This window comes from Drosophila subpulchrella, unplaced genomic scaffold, assembly GCF_014743375.2.
Source record: "Drosophila subpulchrella strain 33 F10 #4 breed RU33 unplaced genomic scaffold, RU_Dsub_v1.1 Primary Assembly Seq91, whole genome shotgun sequence".
NCBI classification, from domain to species: domain Eukaryota; kingdom Metazoa; phylum Arthropoda; class Insecta; order Diptera; family Drosophilidae; genus Drosophila; species Drosophila subpulchrella.
Window position 1 is genome coordinate 229,314 of NW_023665725.1, and position 19,738 is coordinate 249,051.

A 19,738-nucleotide genomic window follows, 5' to 3' on the forward strand; every position below is an offset into this window, starting at 1 on the left:
TTTATTGCCCTTACCTGCTTACAAACGAATACAAGTTGTAATAAATTTACGAATTATAAGATTGAATGTCAATTTTGCTATTTTAATGATCGCACTGATATATTAATATTTATTGGGAGAATATAAAATTAGACTTAGATATTATATATTACTTTAATGAACAAATGTGTGCTCTTTGTGCCAACTATTATACCCTGCCAAAGGTATCAGCGTATGCTGACCTTGCATTATTCGGCCATAGATTTGCGCGTCACGCAGTCGGCTGAAAGTGGCAGCTACTGGATATTGCAGTTTGATTTGAGTTTGCCTCGGTTAGTGCTGCCATCGCATTCGTAGCAACATGCAGAACACTAGAATGAGATTGTGGACTGTAAGCCTCCTGGAACTGGCTGTTATCGTGTCCACATCCGCTAAGGATAGCCCATCTACTACCTAATGACAGACGCGGGTCCTTTAGTGACCCCAAATGAGTCTCTGAAACGCACGAACCGCTCGCTACTAAAGTGGTGGGACGATCTATCCCCCCGCAACCACAACTTCTGTACCAACAACGTGGTGTATCAATCACCTCCACTTGCCCCCACTCCCGCTGTAGTCAATAACTATAATGGCCTACATCTCCAGGACTTGGATCCATTCAAACAAATGAAACCAGCTAACCTGGGGCAAAACCGGCACAAATTGTTTACCAACCCATCATTTACGTCTCCACTCCACTGACGTCGAATTTTACCACCCAGGTGGAAACAGAGGAACAGAGATATACCAGCCCGACACCATTATCAGCACCGATTTCCGTTGCTAAAACACCACTGCCGATCTGTCAGCAACCATCTACACCGCCCACGCCATCGTGCCAAACGCCGTTCCGCCTATCACTTATAGATCAGCCGTATCGAGTGGCCCCGGAACTGTTCGAGGAATACAACTATCGCTTGGCTTTGGCTTCCTAGAATATATTGAAGTTAATGAATCGGTAACGTTGGTTGACGAATTTGTAAATAAAAATCTCCCAATGCGGTTATTTCACTGCATTTTTCGGCTTATTTACTAGAGCAATATTTTCTCAGACTATACGATTTTACGTAAGTGCGAGTAAGACAAACTTATATCAGCTCTACTGATCAAAATTTACAAAATCGGTTGGGACTTCTGGTATTTTTTCTGGTTTCAAAAATTTCTCGATAATTTAATGAAATCACAAAATCTATTTTTTTTCTGTTGTTTTCTTAAGCCTAGTACTCAGATTGGCTAAGAGTTTCACTAGTCGAAAAATCTTATTCTTTGTAGTGTGACAAAAGTTTTCAAAGTTCACCCGCCATGCATTTAGAATGGTCTTCCTTTCAAGCAGCTAAGTTTGTTGACAAAACGAAATAATTGTGCAGGTGCACAATTTAAAATAAAAACAAGAAAGGAAGTTAGCTTCGGCAAGCCGAAGCTTATATACCCTTGCAGCTATAATTATTAAATTTAAAAACACAAAAAATGATATTCCCAATAGTATAAGATAATATGTCAAAAAACACCGAAGCTATAATTTGTTTCATATTATTTTCCTACCAATTTTCCGATCGTTCCTATGGCAGCTATATGACATAGTCGTCCGATTTTGATAAAATTTAATTCGAAATTCAGAACTAAATAAAAAATGTTATTTCCAAGCGTTAGAGGTTATATGTTGAAAAACACCGAAGCTATAATTTTTTTCATATTATTTTTCCACAAATTTTCCGATCGTTCCTATGGCAGCTATATGATATAGTCGTCCGATTTCGATAAAATTTAATTCAAAACTCAAAATTATTTAAAAATTGTTATTTCCAAGCTTAGGAGTTTATATGCTAAAAAACACCAAAGATATAATTTTTTTCATTTATTTGTCCGATTATTCCTATGGGAGCTATAAGATATAGTTGTCCGATCCGGCTGGTTCCGACTTATATACTACCTGCAAAAGATATAAGACTTTTGGGAAAGATTCAGAAACGGACGGACAGACGGACAGACGGACAGACGGACATGGCTAGATCGACTCGTCTAGTCATGCTGATCAAGAATATATATACTTTATGGGGTCGGAAACGTCTCCTTCACTGCGTTGCAAACTTCTGACTGAAATCAATATACCCTCTGCAAGGGTATAACAAGAAATAACCCTATAGTCGATGCAATCGACTAGCAGATACCTGTTACTTAGCTAAGTGTACTGGGAGCACTCAGCTTTTATAATTTCCTAGATCTCAGCGTTCATACGGACGGCCAGACAGATGGACAGACGGACATGGCTAGATCGACTCGACTGATGATTCTGATTCCTTCTACCTGTTACATACTTTCCGGAGAATCTAGTTTACCCTAAAACTCTTCGATAACGGTTATAAAAATACGTTTCCTCTTAATAGCGCAAAGAAAAATTTGTCAAAAAAATGAGTTTTGCGGAAACCAAAGCACCAATTTGAGTTAGGTAGGTATCGGATCGATAAATCAATGAGCAAAGTTGAATCTAAAAACAAGGAAGAACGCTATACTCGAGTGCCTCGACTATCAGATATCCGTTACTCAGTTAAAGGGACCAAGGGTAGATGTAGATCTGCAAGCAGATAGGTAGGTATCGGATCGATAAATCAATGAGCAAAGTTGAATCTAAAAACAAGGAAGAACGCTATACTCGAGTGCCTCGACTATCAGATATCCGTTACTCAGTTAAAGGGACCAAGGGTATATGTAGATCTGCAAGCAGCCAAGCGATATTGTCACGTGCCAGCTACCTGCGGCAGAAAGATTTAAGCGTTATGGGCGTTAGAGTGGGACAAGCTTTTTTTTGGGTCAATCGATAGGTATTTATGAGACTAATAAATACATTTCAGTTAAAATTTGTTTTCTGGCATGAAAATTGTGGGCGCCACAGTGTTGGCTGGCTTGTGGGCGTTAGAGTGGGCTTGGCAAACTATTTTGGGTCAATCGATAATTTTTAACGGGACTAATATATTTAAGCTACATTTTTTTCTAGCATGCAAACAGGATTGGGCGTTTTGTGGGCGTGGCAAATTTTTTTTGGTCAATCGATACGTATAGACAAGACTAATGCATTTCAGTTAATAATCTTTTTCTAGCATGAAAATTGTTAAAGCCACAGTGTTGGACGGTTTGTAGGTGTTAGAGTGGGCGTGGCAAAATGGTCAATCGATTGGTATTGATGAGAACATTTTGTTTTTTCTAGCAATTTTTATTCTAGCATTAAAACTGTAGGAGCCACAGCTTTGATTTTTTTGAAGGTGACAATATCGGAAAAATTTTGTATGAAAAAAAGAAAAATATGCTCGGCTGAGGAACTTGTGAGATGGTTGACTAGCTGGAGCAACCGAGAGGGTCGCAGTTTGCGGATAGCGGACGACCTCTCTCGAGGCCAACTGTGAATAAGCTGGTGGGAGAAGTCAAACACGGAATCGTGGCCGCAAACCCCAGTAAATAAACAATCCCGGACAGCCAGCGGGTATATTGCAACGAAGCAATACCGACGATGCTAGTTGTTCAGCCGCATCTAAATAGTTGCTTTACATAAACCCACTCCCAACACAACACCTACCCATCTCCTCTCCCAAACAATATCTCACTCCGGGCCGAACTTCGGTGTAATATGGACCGTGCCAAGAGTCAGCCTGGCTGGGGGCTTGGATCAAAAACTAGCCCAGTCTCAAACGGTGTGCTCAGGGACATGGTGACCCCCTGTTCTAACTATCGCCTTACCCGGGCATCGCAGATCATGAGACCAATTATGGAACATAAAAAGTCAATTATCAAAACAACACAAATCACAGAGACAGGAACTCTCAAAAAACCCTCGGATAAGCTGAACACTGGTTCCACCATCCATACCAGCACGGTTCCGAAAGGGCCGAATCCCAAACTGGGGATGACGGGTGGCAGAAAGCCAGCCGCAAACGCCTCCGCCACGGGCGCATCTGCGCCTAAAGCAGTGGTAGGCACTGCCAAGGCGCTCGGGCCACCCGCTGGAGCAAATAAATATACTTACACAGAAAGGCGGACTGCCGCCCAGACTCTACGCTCTCATACTAGGAGCACCGTTGCCACACCTTCGCCTGAATGTCTAAAAAAGATAGAGTGAGCAAGGAAGGTGCTTCCTAACTACGGGCAGGATAAGCCCACTCAAGAAGGAACTCAGGCGAAAAGGCAGCGATCCCTCGAACTACCCGGACCATCGGCGAAGAGATCTAAGATTCAGCCATCGGTCTCGTTCGCCGAAATCATGAAGAACCGTGTCCTACTCGGCCTAATTGACAGGGGAAATCCGGAGGGCAGGATCCCCAGGAACAAGTGGAAGGCAGTGGAGTCCCACCTTTCCCTCATTTGCCTGCGCATGGTACGGGAGAAGCCAGGCACCACGCCCTGCTGCATGGACGCGGGCTGGTACCAGGGCAGCATCAAGGTGGTGGCCTGCGACAGCCCACTTGTACAAACAGGCGATGAGCTAGCTTGGTGAGGTCTACGAAGGCGAACATCGTCGCGCTAGACTGGTGTGATGTCCCCAGTAGGTCCCGAGCCAGGATCTGGATTCCAGCAGCGATCAAGGCGCCGGAGGACATCCTCTTCATGTTGCAAGAATGCAACCTGCACCTCCCCACGAAGGACTAGAAAGTCGCCAAGGTGGAGGAGCATGAAGGGGACGTCAACCAGGCGGTGTTGGTCCTGAACAAGGAGTCAGATGCTCCGATCGAGACTGCTCGAGGAGTGCTGAACTTCGGGTTCAGTGCGATCCACATCAAGGTGTACAAGGGCGACTCCAACGCCGCTACCAGCTCTGCCGGCAACCCAGCTGAGCAGGCGCTTGTTGAGAGTTGGAGGCACCTGGTGGGCCCGATTCGTCGCTAAGCAGAGAGATGCGAGCGCTCGGACCTGCTATCGAGAACGTAGACCTCAGCGACACAGAGGAGGCCGACGTCACTGTGGTGGAGGTTGAAACTGTAGATGTCACTAAGACTTCTACAAATAAACCTTCCCCACAGTAAAGCACCGTCCGCTGCACTTCTGCTTCGCCTGACCGAAGGCCGAGCCGACCTAGTCCTAGTACAGGAACCTTGGGTAGTAGGAGGCAAGGTTGCTGGACTAGGAACAAAGGAATACAAGTATATGCTTGACCCCAAAGAAGGTAAAATTCGAACCTGCATATTAGCCAAAAGGCATCTTAGTATATTTCTACTTCGCAATTACAGCAACGGAGACAACACCGCAGTAAGCCTGGAGCTGCAAAGTGGCTCTATAAGGGTCCTATCGGCCTACTTGGCCTTTGAAGAGGAAAACCCCCCAGATGCGCTGGTCAGAGGACTGGCAGAGGAATGCGAAAAGCTCAAGAATAGGTAATAGGCTGTGACGCCAACGCCCATCACACCCAGTGGAGTTGTCCAAACAACAACGACAGAGGTGAGTCTCTTTTTGATTTTATTCTACATTCGAACCTATTCTTATGCAATAGGGGCAATGTCCCTACATTCATAACTAAAGCTTGCCAAACGATCATAGATCTAACTTTGGTATCAGACTCTCTCGTAGGCGCAGTCAAAAGCTGGGCAGTCTCTGACGAGCACTTCTTTTCGGACCACAGATTAATAGAAACCTTATTGTCCCTTCATTCGCCCTTGCCGGTCAGCTTCGCTAACCCCAGACGAGCCGACTGGCACAGGCACAAAGAAGTTCTGACGAATATCCTCCTCATTGAACCGTCAGAAAGCATCACAAACCCACAGGAGCTGGACGGAACAGTATAAAAATTCACAGAGGCATGCAACACTGCCTTCAAAGTGGCATGCCCCACAGGGAAACCAAGAAGAAGAAAAAAAACCCCTGGTGGGCCCAACAACTATCAATCCTCAGAACCAACTGCAGATGCCTGTTTAACAGAGCAAAGGCGGGAAATGAGGACACTAACTGGCTGAACTACAAGTATGAACTACAAAAAGGCCATTAAAAGAGCAAAACGAACTGCATGGCAGACCTTTTGCTCTGACAGAAAAAATAACTGATGCCGCAAGGCTCAGGAAAATACTCTCTAAGACGGCCGCGCTTTTGGGCTATCTTCAAACAGCAAATGGATCATGGTCAGACTCCAGTAAAGAGTCCTTGGACCTGCTCCTAGACGCTCACTTCCCGGGGAGTCAACAAACAGGTCATCCTCCTGAAAGAGGAGCAGGAGAGGGAATCGAATAAGATCCACTCCTATCAGACCGCAACATGAAATGGTCCATTTATAGTTTCAAACCATACAAATCGCCGGGACCGGACGGGATAACACCGGCTCACATCCAACAAGCAGGACAAATAGCCATTAACTGGTTGAAAAAAATCTTCCAATCCATCCTGGCGGTAGGAGAACTACCAACAGCATGGCAAGAAACCAAGGTGGTTTTCATTCCCAAGGCAGGGAAGGCTACTCACACCACAGCAAAGGATTTTAGGCAAATAAGCCTAACATCATTCCTGCTAAAGAGCTTTGAAAGAATGATAAGCCTACACATAAGGGCCACCGTAGACCCGACACAAATATCAGAAGCACAGCACGCTTACACCAAAGGTAAGTCAACCGAATCGGCGCTACACTTGGTGGTAAGCAGCATCGAGAAATCACTTAGCATCAAGGAATACACACTGATCGCCTTCCTGGACATAGAGGGAGCCTTCAATAACGTGCTCCCCACTGCTATAACAGAATCTCTCACAGCACTAGGGGTTGAGCCGCCAATGGTGAGGCTAATCCATAAATTGGTAATAAGCAGAATGGTCACAGCCACACTAGGGACCTCAACCCAGACTAGACCAGTGAACAGAGGCACCCCGCAAGGAGGTGAACTATCACCTCTCCTGTGGAATATCGCAGTAAGTAAATTACTGCGGATTCTGGAAGGAGGAGGTTGTAAGGTTGTGGCATACGCAGACGACGTCGTCATCATCTGTAATGGAAAATATCCACAAACACTTTGCGATCGGACTCGGGGTAAATCCCTTGAAAACGGAACTTGTTCTATTTACAAATAGATACTCAACCCACCCAATCTATACAATTGTAATCTCTCTTTTAGCGATCACGCCAGATACTTGGGTTTAGTATTAGATAAGCGTCTCAAATGGGGTTTAAATAACCAAGAGAGAACCAAGAACGCGACCATTGCACTTTACTCCTGTAAAAAAGCAATTGGGCTAAGATGGGGCATGTCCCCTAGAATAGTCAACTGGATATACACAGCGGTAATCAAGCCAATCCTACTGTACGGAGTGGCTCTGTGGTGGACCGCCCTGCACAAACAATGCATACTGACTCCTCTAAACAAAGTACAGCGAATGGCGTCTTTGTGTATTAGTGGAGCCCTTCGAACCACCGCGAATGAAGCGCTGAATGCGATCCTAAACCTCCCTAGCCTAAGTCCAGGCATGGAAAGAGCCAAATCAGCAGCTATTCGACTGAGGGACACAGGGCAGTGGAAAGCCCAATTTTATGACCATGCTAAAATTCTCCAGCATGATAAATCGATTTCGAAGACACACACCCTTTGAGGCCCTGATTCCAGATAGAGAGGAATGGGAGCAGGGCGACCGGGTACGACGGACGCAATCTGTTTATATACAGATGGCTCCAAATTAGAAGGACACGATGGCGGAGGTGTATACTCCGAACAATTAGATATCAGGAAGTCATTCAGGCTCCCGGACCACTGTAGCGTCTTTCAGGAGGAGGTCAACGCTATAAAAGAAGCACCAACCTGTTTAGGGAACTTTAGCCTCCAGAGAGGACACCTAAACATATATAGTGACAGCCAAGCGGCATTTAAATCGATCTACTCGACAAACACCAACTCCCGTACAATAGCAGACTGTCGGAGATCTCTCCACGAGATGGCAAATCAGTTTACTTTCAGCATAGTATGGGTTACGGGTCACCGGGACATCGTAGGCAACTGCATAGCGGACGAATTAGCCAGGCAGGGCACCACCAAGCCTCTCCTCCCAGGAGAGGAGAATGTCGGTATGACCATGGCTACTTGCAACTAAATATAAAAAACTACTTCAACACACTAGCCAACACCCATTGGCAAAACGCACCACAGAGTCGCATCTCTCACCAGACATGGCCTGTGATAAACAACAAAAAAACCTCGGAATAACTCAAACTCAGCCGCACAGAGTGTGGCATGTTGATTCGAGCTCTTACAGGCCACTGGCTTGTTGGCGCACATGCCGGCAGACTAAATCCCCGCAAAATGATTTCTGCAGAAGCTGTAGCGATGAGGAAGAAGAGAAAACGGTAGAACACCTTCTCTGCTTCTGCCCAGCCCTATGCAGACTCAGACTGAAACACTTAAGAAGTCCCTTCATCGACGATCTTACCGAAATATCGGAAATTAATCTCAAAAACATAAGTGCCTTTATTAAATCTTCTGGGTGGAAGACATGCTGATCAGCTTAACACAGGTTGGAACTACTTGAAACGGGACCCTAGAGAAGGAAAAACGAGATCATGCGGTATCGCAATGGACCCATAGAGGTCTAAGTGTGTCGGACCATAGTCCGACAGCCGCCCTAACCTAACCTAACCTAACCTAAGAAAAATATGGCTCAAATGCATGTTTCTACACATTTTTAACAAATCATAAAAAATATAAGCAAAAAGATTTCTGAAAAATTCTTTTTGCAGTTACTATTATTTTTGTTTGAAGAAAATCTACATCAAAATATGTAAGTTTTCAAGTCGAGGAAAAAAGTTTAAAAGTAGATGATTACAAATGTTCGTCCCTTTTCAATAAGTACTGAATGGGTAAAGAAATGTATTGTATTATTCAAACGGCATTTAAATTACCTTTCTATTGATGCCAAAGTTTACAAGAAGTAAGTTCAAATTATGATTATATTTAACTTTTATTTTGTTAAAATACTTATGCCGACCAGTGTACTTCGATTCCTTCTACCTGTTACATGAATATAGTACAGGTATACTATAGAGAGACTAGTGTGCGTAGAAACGGACGGACGGATGGACAGACGGACAAACGGACAGACGGACATGGCCAGATCTACTCGTTTAGTGATGCTGATCGAGAATATTTATACTTTATAGGGTCGGAAACGTCTCCTTCAATGCATTGCAAACTTTTGACTGAAATCATAATACCCTCTGCAAGGGTATAAAAATTATTTCATTATTTCTCTGACCGTTTCTTTGACAGCTATATAATAGAGTCGTCCGATTTTTATTAAATTTAGTTCGAAATTCTAAAAAATACAAAAATGTTATTCCCAGTGGTATAAAATAATATTTCAAAAAACACCGAAGCTATGATTTTTTATACCCGTTACTCGTAGAGTAAAAAGGTATACTAGATTCGTCGGAAATTATGTAACAGGCAGAAAGAAGCGTTCCGACCCCATAAAGTATATATAGTCTTGATCAGGATCACTAGCCGAGTCGATCAAGCCATGTCCTTCTGTCCCTCTGTCCGTATGAACGCTAAGATCTCGGAAACTATAAGAGCTGCAGTACTGGGACTAGGCATGCAGATTCCTGAGATTCCTGCGCAGCGCAAGTTTGTTTCGGCAGAGTGCCACGCCCACTCTAAAGACCACAAGCCGCCCAAAACTGTGGCTCCTACAGTTTTTATGCTACAATACAAATTTTAACTGAAATGTATTGTTCTCATCAATACCTATCGATTGACCCAAAAAAAGTTTGCCACGCCCACTTTAACGCCCACAAACTTCGAAAAATCGTAAGTATGAACGTGGATATCTCGGAAACTATCAAAAATAGAGAATTGGGATCTCAGATTTAGATTCCGTACCCTTGTACGCAGCGCAAGTTTGTTACGCGAATATGCCACGCCCACTCTAACGCCCACAAAACGCCCAAGCCTGTGGCGCCCACAATATTCATGCTAGATAAAAAATTTGAACTGAAATGTATTGGTCTCGGCAATGCCTATCGATTGATCCAAAAAAATTTTCCACGCCCACTCTAACGCCCATAATGCTTAAATCTGTCTACCACCGGTACAAAGAAAAACAAGGAAGAACGCTATAGTCGAGTACCTCGACTATCAGATACCCGTTACTCAGCTAAGGGGACCAAAGGAATATGGAGAGTAACGGGTATACAAAATGTATATGATATGATGGTCAATTTTATGAAATCCAGTATCAATTCAGCCTTGATACGGCACTTATCAATTTAATATGTTCGAAATGGTAAAAACGATATTTCGGTAATACCATTTTTACATTAAGCGGTATCAATTTTTATACCCTTGCAGAGGGTACATTGATTTCAGTAAGAAGTTTGCAACGCAGTGAAGGAGACGTTTCCGACCCCATAAAGTATATATATTCCTGATCAGCATGACTAGCCGAATCGATCTAGCCATGTCCGTCTGTCCGTCCGTTTCTACGCAAACTAGTCTCTCAGTTTTAAAGCTATCGGGCTGAAACTTTCCCAAAAGTCTTATATCTTTTGCAGGTAGTTATAAAACGGAACCAGCCGGATCGGACAACTATATCTTATAGCTCCCATAGGAAAATTTTTTTCAATTATATCTTTGGTGTTTTTTTTTATCGAAATCGCACGACTATATAATATAGCTGCCATAGGAACGATCGGAAAATTGGTGGAAAAATAATATGAAACAAATTATAGCTTCGGTGTTTTTCAACATATAACCTCCAACGCTTGGCAATAACATTTTTATACCCGTTACTCGTAGAGTAAAAGGGTATACTAGATTCGTCGGAAAGTATGTAACAGGCAGAAGGAAGCGTTTCCGACCCCATAAAGTATATATATTCTTGATCAGGATCACTAGCCGAGTCGATCTAGCCATGTCCGTCTGTCCGTCTGTCCGTCTGTCCGTCTGTCCGTCTGTCCGTCTGTCCGGATGAACGCTGAGATCTTGGAAACTATGAGAGCTAGGCTATTGAGATTTGGCGAGCAGATTCCTGAGCTTCTTACGCAGCGCAAGTTTGTTTCAGTAGAGTGCCACGCCCACTCTAACGCCCACAAACCGCCCAAAACTGTGGCTTCTACAGTTTTGATGCTAGAGTAAAAATGTAAACTGAAATGAATTGTTCTCATCAATACCTATCGATTGACCCAAAAAAAAGTTTGCCACGCCCACTTTAACGCCCACAAACCGCCTACAAACTTCAAAAAATCGTAAATATGAACGCGGATATCTCGGAAACTATCAAAGATAGAGTATTGGGATTTCAGATTTAGATTCCGTAGCCTTGTACGCAGCGCAAGTTTGTTATGCGAATATGCCACGCCCACTCTAACGCCCACAAACCGCCCAAGCCTGTGGCGCCCACAATTTTTATGCTAGATTAAAAATTTTAACTGAAATGTATTGGTCTCGTCAATGCCTATATATTAATTCAAAAAAAAATTTGCCACGCCTACCCTAACGCCCACAATGCTTAAATCTGTCTTCCGCCGGTAGGTGGCGCATTTAAATCTCGCTTTGCTGCTTGCATATCTCCATTTCCCTTTGGTCCCTTTAGCTGAGTAACGGGTATCTGATAGTCGAGGTACTCGACTATAGCGTTCTTCCTTGTTTAATTTATTTTTATCAAAATCGGACGACTATATCATATAGCTGCCATAGGAACGATCGGAAAATTGGTGGAAAAATAACATGAAACAAATTATAGCTTCGGTGTTTTTATACCCGTTATTCGTAGAGTAAAAGGGTATACTAGATTCGTCGGAAAGTATGTAACAGGCAGAAGGAAGCGTTTCCGACCCCATAAAGTTTATATATTCTTGATCAGGATCACTAGCCGAGTCGATCTAGCCATGTCCGTCTGTCCGTCTGTCCGTCTGACTGTCCGTCCGGATGAACACTGGGATCTCGGAAACTATAAGAGCTAGGCTATTGAGATTTGGCGTGCAGATACCTGAGCTTACGCAGCGCAAGTTTGTTTCAGTAGAGTGCCTCGCCCACTCTAACGCCCACAAAACGCCCAAAACTGTGGCTCCTACAGTTTTGATGCTAGAATAAAAATTGTAACTGAAATGTATTGTTCTCATCAATACCTATCGATTGACCCAAAAAAAAAGTTTGCCACGCCCACTTTAACGCCCACAAACCGCCCACATACTTCAAAAAATCGTAAATATGAACGCGGATATCTCGGAAAATATCAAAGATAGAGAAATGGGATTTCAGATTTAGATTCCGTAGGCTTGAGCGCAGGGCATGTTTGTTACGCCAATATGCCACGCCCACTCTAACGCCCACAAACCGCCCAAGCCTGTGGCGCCCACAATTTTCATGCTAGATAAAAAACTTTAACTGAAATGTATAGGTCTCGTCAATACCTATCGATTGACCAATAAAAAACTTTGCCACGCCCACTCTAACGCCCACATCGCTTAAATCTGTCTACCGCCGGTAGGTGGCGCATTTCAATCTGGCTTTGCTGCTTGCATATCTCCATTTTCCTTTTGTCCCTTTAGCTGAGTAACGGGTATCTGGTAGTCGAGGTACTCGAGTTAACTTCCTTTCTTGTTTGAAATATTTTTGTTGTAAATTTGATATTATTGTAGACTTGATATTATAATTTCAAATCTACATTGTAGTAGATTTGATATTAAAAATACAAAATTGATATTATTGTTAAGTTGATATTATAATTTGTTGGGGCGGGGTGGTTTGATCGCTGAAATAAATGAAGTCCCAAGATCGAAGGGTACGCAAAAAACACGGGGGTAATTTAGAGTTTTTTGCGCGAAGTGCATTGGTGTTTATTGTTACACTTTGAAATAAGAAGTCGTTAAGTCTAACTTAACTTAAGCGCTCCAGTGCGGAGCGGAGACTTAGGGGAGAGATGAAGAGGGAGAGCGGACGGCAGAGCGAGCGCGCGAGATGTAGACATCTGGATAAAACTGCCGCTCGACACTGCCTCCTGAAATTAGGACACCCCCTTGCGAGGACACCCGTAGCAAGAACCTCAGGATAGTAGGCTTAGGAATATGTTGGAAGTGAAGATCGGTCGTCCGTATGTAGAAGAGTGTGGTGGCCCTTTCCACACTTGTGGCAGTGATGACCACTGCGGCAGGAGTCCATGGAATGATTGTGAGCCAAGCAATTGGAGCAGTACTTCTGCAAATTTACTTCCTGGAGCCGATTCTGGGGGCTTAGCCGTAGAAAGGATAGAGGATGGATATTTTGGCAGACTCGGCATTGGTAGGATTTAATACCTCGAGTACGTCTGCCATCCAAGGCGGGGTATGGAACCAATATTCGGATGGAGTATTCTTAGGAGGGACTTTTTGTATGGAAACTTGCGTTAAATAGGACGAAATGGTGTGTGGAACTGAGGCGGATACTGGCCTTGGAGGGTCGGATGGAATCAGCGGAGTAGTAGGACCGCTGTTTCGATGCAGCAATGTTAGGTGCCGATCTTAGCAAGTGAGACAGTTGTGGGCGCTTGTGAAATCCCGGAATTGATGGCTGCTTGCAAAGCCATTGGAGCACAACTGCTTCCTTCGGATATAGGCTAAGCGATCGTCTACCTTCATTTGTAGGAAGCGTGGACATATACGCACGGGATGGTTCTTCTTCGAACACAGATCTCAGACTTTGGGTATCGGAACTAACCTTGTGTTGAAGGATTTTATTTTTGGAAATTCTGCCACTCGATTTGTGGCTTTGGACTGGACGTGGAGGAAATTGGCAGATCGGAAACTATCGACGGCCTCAAGAGTTCGAATTTTTATTCTTATGTCCATAAACCATCGGGGCTTATTTCATATTTTCCTGCATTCTTATAACTTGTTATGTCCTTAACAACATCCGCTCGCTTCGCGAGTGCATAGTGATTGTTTTGTGTTTAAATTAACAAAATAAGTTTGCACGTCTAGTCTCTGTGCTGTGTTTGTTGTTATTGTTTTTTCTAATTGTCTTCTTTTCTTCCAAACGCTGTTTGGAGCCGTAAGAGTCTAAACGGTAGTTACCCGCTCTCCCGCATATAACTTTGTTGTTGGAAGACCAAAAACTTACGCTCCCCCAGCTTACTCACTCCCGCTCACTCTCTCCCGCTCTCTAACTCTCTCTTTTACTTGCGTAGCTTTATTCTCCTTGCACTTTTGCAGGTAGTTATAAGACGGAACCAGCCGGATCGGACAACTATATCTTATAGCTCCCATAGGAATAATCGGAAAAAAAAATTTTTTTAAATATATCTTTGGTGTTTTTTAGCATAAACCCTCCTAAGCTTGGAAATATCATTTTTTAATTAGTTTTGAATTTCGAATTAAATTTTATCGAAATCGCACGACTATATCATATAGCTGCCATAGGAACGATCGGAAAATTGGTGGAAAAATAATATGAAACAAATTATAGCTTCAGTGTTTTTCAACATATAACCTCCTACGCTTGGTAATAACATTTTTTAATTAGTTCTAAGTTTCGAATTTATTTTTATCAAAATCGGACGACTATATCATATAGCGATATATCAAATTATAGCTTCGGTGTTTTTATACCCGTTACTCGTAGAGTAAAAGGGTATATTAGATTCGTCGGAAAGTATGTAACAGGCAGAAGGAAGCGTTTCCGACCCCATAAAGTATATATATTCTTGATCAGGATCACTAGCCGAGTCGATCTAGCCATGTCCGTCTGTCCGTCTGTCTGTCCGTCCGGAAGAACGCTGAGATCTCGGAAACTATAAAAGCTAGGCTATTGAGACTTGGCGTGCAGATTTCTGAGCTTCTTACGCGGCGCAAGTTTGTTTCAGTAGAGTGCCACGCCCACTCTAACGCCCACAAACCGCCCAAAACTGTGGCTCCTACAGTTTTGATGCTAGAATAAAAATTGTAACTGAAATGTATTGTTCTCATCAATACCTATCGATTGACCCAAAAAAAAAGTTTGCCACGCCCACTTTAACGCCCACAAACCACCCACATACTTCAAAAAATCGTAAATATGAACGCGGATATCTCGGAAAATATCAAAGATAGAGAAATGGGATTTCAGACTTAGATTCCGTAGGCTTGAGCGCAGCGCATGTTTGTTACGCCAATACGACACGCCCACTCTAACGCCCACAAACCGCCCAAGCCTGTGGCGCGCACAATTTTCATGCTAGATAAAACACTTTAACTGAAATGTATTGGTCTCGTCAATACCTATCGATTGATCCAAAAAAAACTTTGCCACGCCCACATCGCTTGAATCTGTCTACCGCCGGTAGGTGGCGCATTTCAATCTGGCTTTGCTGCTTGCATATCTCCATTTTCCTTTGGTCCCTTTAGCTGAGTAACGGGTATCTGATAGTCGGGGTACTCGACTATAGCGTTCTTCCTTGTTAAATTTAAAAATTATAGCTGCAAGGGAAGTTAACTTCCTTTCTTGTTTGAAATATTTTTGTTGTAAATTTGATATTATTGTAGACTTGATATTATAATTTCAAATCTACATTGTAGTAGATTGGATATTAAAACAAGGAAGAACGCTATAGTCGAGTACCTCGACTATCAGATACCCGTTACTCAGCTAAAGGGACCAAAGGGAAATGGAGATATGCAAGCAGCAAAGCGAGATTTAAATGCGCCACCTACCGGCGGAAGACAGATTTTAGCATTGTGGGCGTTAGGGTAGGCGTGGCAAATTTTTTTTTGAATTAATATATAGGCATTGACGAGACCAATACATTTCAGTTAAAATTTTTAATCTAGCATAAAAATTGTGGGCGCCACAGGCTTGGGCGGTTTGTGGGCGTTAGAGTGGGCGTGGCATATTCGCATAACAAACTTGCGCTGCGTACAAGGCTACGGAATCTAAATCTGAAATCCCCATACTCTATCTTTGATAGTTTCCGAGATATCCGCGTTCATATTTACGATTTTTTGAAGTTTGTAGGCGGTTTGTGGGCGTTAAAGTGGGCGTGGCAAACTTTTTTTTGGGTCAATCGATAGGTATTGATGAGAACAATTCATTTCAGTTTACATTTTTACTCTAGCATCTAAACTGTAGAAGCCACAGTTTTGGGCGGTTTGTGGGCGTTAGAGTGGGCGTGGCACTCTACTGAAACAAACTTGCGCTGCGTAAGAAGCTCAGGAATCTGCTCGCCAAATCTCAATAGCCTAGCTCTCATAGTTTCCAAGATCTCAGCGTTCATCCGGACAGACGGACAGACGGACAGACGGACAGACGGACAGACGGACATGGCTAGATCGACTCGGCTAGTGATCCTGATCAAGAATATATATACTTTATGGGGTCGGAAACGCTTCCTTCTGCCTGTTACATACTTTCCGACGAATCTAGTATACCCTTTTACTCTACGAGTAACGGGTATAAATACAAAATTGATATTATTGTTAAGTTGATATTATAATGTGTTGGGCGGGGTGGCTTGATCGCTGAAATAGATGAAGTCCCAAGAACGAAGGGTACGCAAAAAAAAAAACGGGGGTAATTTAGAGTTTTTTGCGCGACGGGCATAGGTGTTTATTGTTACACTTTGAAATAAGAACTCGTTAAGCCTAACTTAACTTAAGCGCTCCAGTGCGGAGCGGAGACTTAGGGGAGAGACGGAGAGGGAGAGCGGACGGCAGTGAGAGCGCGCGAGATGTAGACATCTGGATAAAACTGCCGCTCGACACTGCCTCCTGAAATTAAACGCCCTTTTGACGTAAACATAATGTAAAACACAAATTTAAATAAAAAATAATATACCAAATTTTTTATTATTTATTTTTTTTTATTATCATATACGTTTTATTACCTTTTTACAGTTTGTACAAAATATAAAAGACAAATTTAAATAATAAATAATATACCAAATTATTTAATTATTTATCTTTTTTTCATATACGATTTATTTCCTATTTACAGTTTGTACAAAATATTTACAGTATTTCTTATTAACACATTATTTTAGATATTAACGTTCGGTCTTTTTTTTACTTATGTATACTTATTTACTAAAATTTCTTAATCGTGATTAACTTTTAATTATAGTTTTTATACAATCGGATAAGATTCCAGCTCGGCATCCACCACATAAGCTTGAAAGTGCTCGCTAAAATTTGAAACCTTAATTAATTGAGTAATAACAAAAAAAAATTTGTGAAAGACATTCAAGAATATGCCAACATTTTTGAAAAGCAATGTACGTATGTACAGAAGGATACTGCGGGTAAAGGTCCAAACTTCCTGCAGTACCAGTGCAAACGCACTGAACTCTCCAGGCGGGGAAATGGCGGGCAGGGGATCGGGGGCACAACACCCTGGCGCTAACCTAGGGGTTGGGAGGCACGCCGGCAAACAAAGGCCTGGCGGCGCCGACTACTGCCGACGGCTTCCACACGCCATTGTCCAGTCTACCTGACTGGGCCAACATGGGAGCTGACTCTTTTAAAAAAAAGCAATGCAATGGCGAGATCGCCAGAAAAAGGGTGAAACAATGCTGATCGAGGTAAAAGACATCGATGAGACCACTGATAAAGCGGACATTTTATGTGCGGTCCAATCACAGTTCGAGGTGGAACTGCCAGGATCCGCGGTGGTAAGCCTAAGGGCGGCATACGGAGGCACCCAAACCGCCACACTAAGAATCATGCCCGACATAGGGAGACGACTTATGGAGAAAGGCAAAATTAGGCTGGGATGGACCTGGTGTAGAGTCCACCCAAAGCTAACACCTAAAAGGTGCTTTAAATGTATGGAGTTTAACAATGTAGCAGGGAATTGCAGTGTCCAGGAGGACTGCTCAAATGCTGCTACAACTGTGGCGCAAAGAAGCACCAAGCCAGAGGCTGCAAAGCAATGCTTACGCATGAAGTTCCTTCAGATAAACGTAAACCATTGCGAGGTTGCCCAATCGTTGCTGGAGCAAAATGTCATCGAGAAAAACGTAGACATGGCACTCATAAGCGAGCAACACAGGAATAAAAATTCCGGAGAATGGGTTACAAATAATAGCAAAAAATCGGCAATATGGTGCTGCGGTAACCCAAGGCGACAGATTAGCAAGAAAAAATGCGGAAATTGCTTCGCTAGGGCCCAAGTGAATGGTATAGCTTTCTATAGCTGTTACCTGCCGCCAAGCCTTAGCCTTCCCCAGGCAACATCTGCGCTCGAAGAGATTGCAGAAGACGCCCGGGAAACTCGCCCCGCCGTAATTGCCGGGGACTTTAATGCCTGGGCTACGGAGTGGGGCTCCCCCCAAACCAACGCGAGGGGAAAGGCGCTACTTGAGAGCTTCGCCGCAGAAGAAGACCTGCGTACTGGTGGAACCAATCCATTGCGGAAGCCAGGAAAGACTGCCACAAGGCAAGACGCGCATAACAACGCTCAAGAGGAAGGCACGAATTTCAGGGAAAAAGACGAGCCCTGGAAAAAACTATAAAAGAGAGCAAACGCAGGTGCTTTAACAATATATGCGAAGAAATAGACTTCAACCCATGGGGCTTCGCATATAAGCTCGTCACAAAACGGCTGCGGGTATTTAGTCGGCCATCACCGACATGCCCAGTCAGCCTAAAAAGGATAGTGGAAACACTATTCCCAGAGCAAGAGGGTATGGAGCGAGCCTCACTGATCGTGAACAGGGCGAGCATAAAGCTCACAAGTGCCGAAGAAGTCCTCCAGGTATTGAAGACAATACTGGACGACAAGGCACCGGGACCAGATGGAATCCCGAATAAAACTCTCAAGATTGCCATAAAAGCAAATACTAAAGAGTACGTTGACATGTATAATGCATGCCTAGCGAAAGGGACGGAAGCATGGACATGTGGACTTTTTCTTAACGCAACTGCTGGCAGGACATGGATGCTTCAAATACTACCTGAATAGGTTTAAGCATGAACGTTATCCGCACTGCCCACTCTGCGAGTCGGATAATAAAGACGCAGAACACGTGTTTTTTGTCTGTCCGAGATTCGAAAATGAACGAAGAGATCTGAGCATAAGGGTTGGGAGGACGCCAGCCGCTTGTAACCTGGTGGACGTTATGCTTGAATCAGAAGTAAATACGTCTACGGTATGCAACATGGCCACAATAGTACTCAAAAAACTGCGCATCACAGAAAGACTGCGAAATTCCAATAGGATAGAATCCTAGAGAGCCCTAAGGGCATTCCCCTTCAAAAAATTTCTTTTGGTATACATTAAATACCTCAAAGCGCACCGTATAGGCGGGTGAGAGTAGGTCCTTAAAAATTTTCAAACTAATACCGCCCTAATGTACATACAAAGGGCATGTAGGGCAGTTATATAAAAAAAGCCACTAAGAAAATCGCACACGATTCTAGTTTTTACCACTATGATATTATAACACTTTAGACATATACATGTCGCAGATTATTTTAAACATTCAAATTATAACGATTATTTGTTGGTTTCCTACTGTTTCTCCATTCTTTCGAGCGAGGCAGATACATAATTCTGTGAACGTAGTTTGGCCGTGAGCATGAGTGAGACAGATAGTGTTCGACATAACTCACCACACTGTGCGTGTGTATTGGAGGGTGAGAAGGAATTGAAAATGAATCAACTTGGTTGTGAAATTCAATAATCACGCCACGCGCCAAAAAACGTTTCGCCGAAAGTCCGACGGAAGAGTCGGAGAATGAATCCTCGTCATCAGAAGTGGGATTACCCCCGCCTCCAGCCAATGATGCAAATCTTTTGTCAATTTCGGAGATGCAAAATCGTAATTTCGC

The 19,738-nt window shown here is 43.4% G+C and overlaps 1 pseudogene; it reads left to right on the forward strand.

The window, feature by feature from the left end:
- Positions 1-302: 302 nt before the first annotated feature.
- On the forward strand, positions 303-1,008 carry LOC119562748 (annotated as a pseudogene).
- Positions 1,009-19,738: the final 18,730 nt, after the last annotated feature.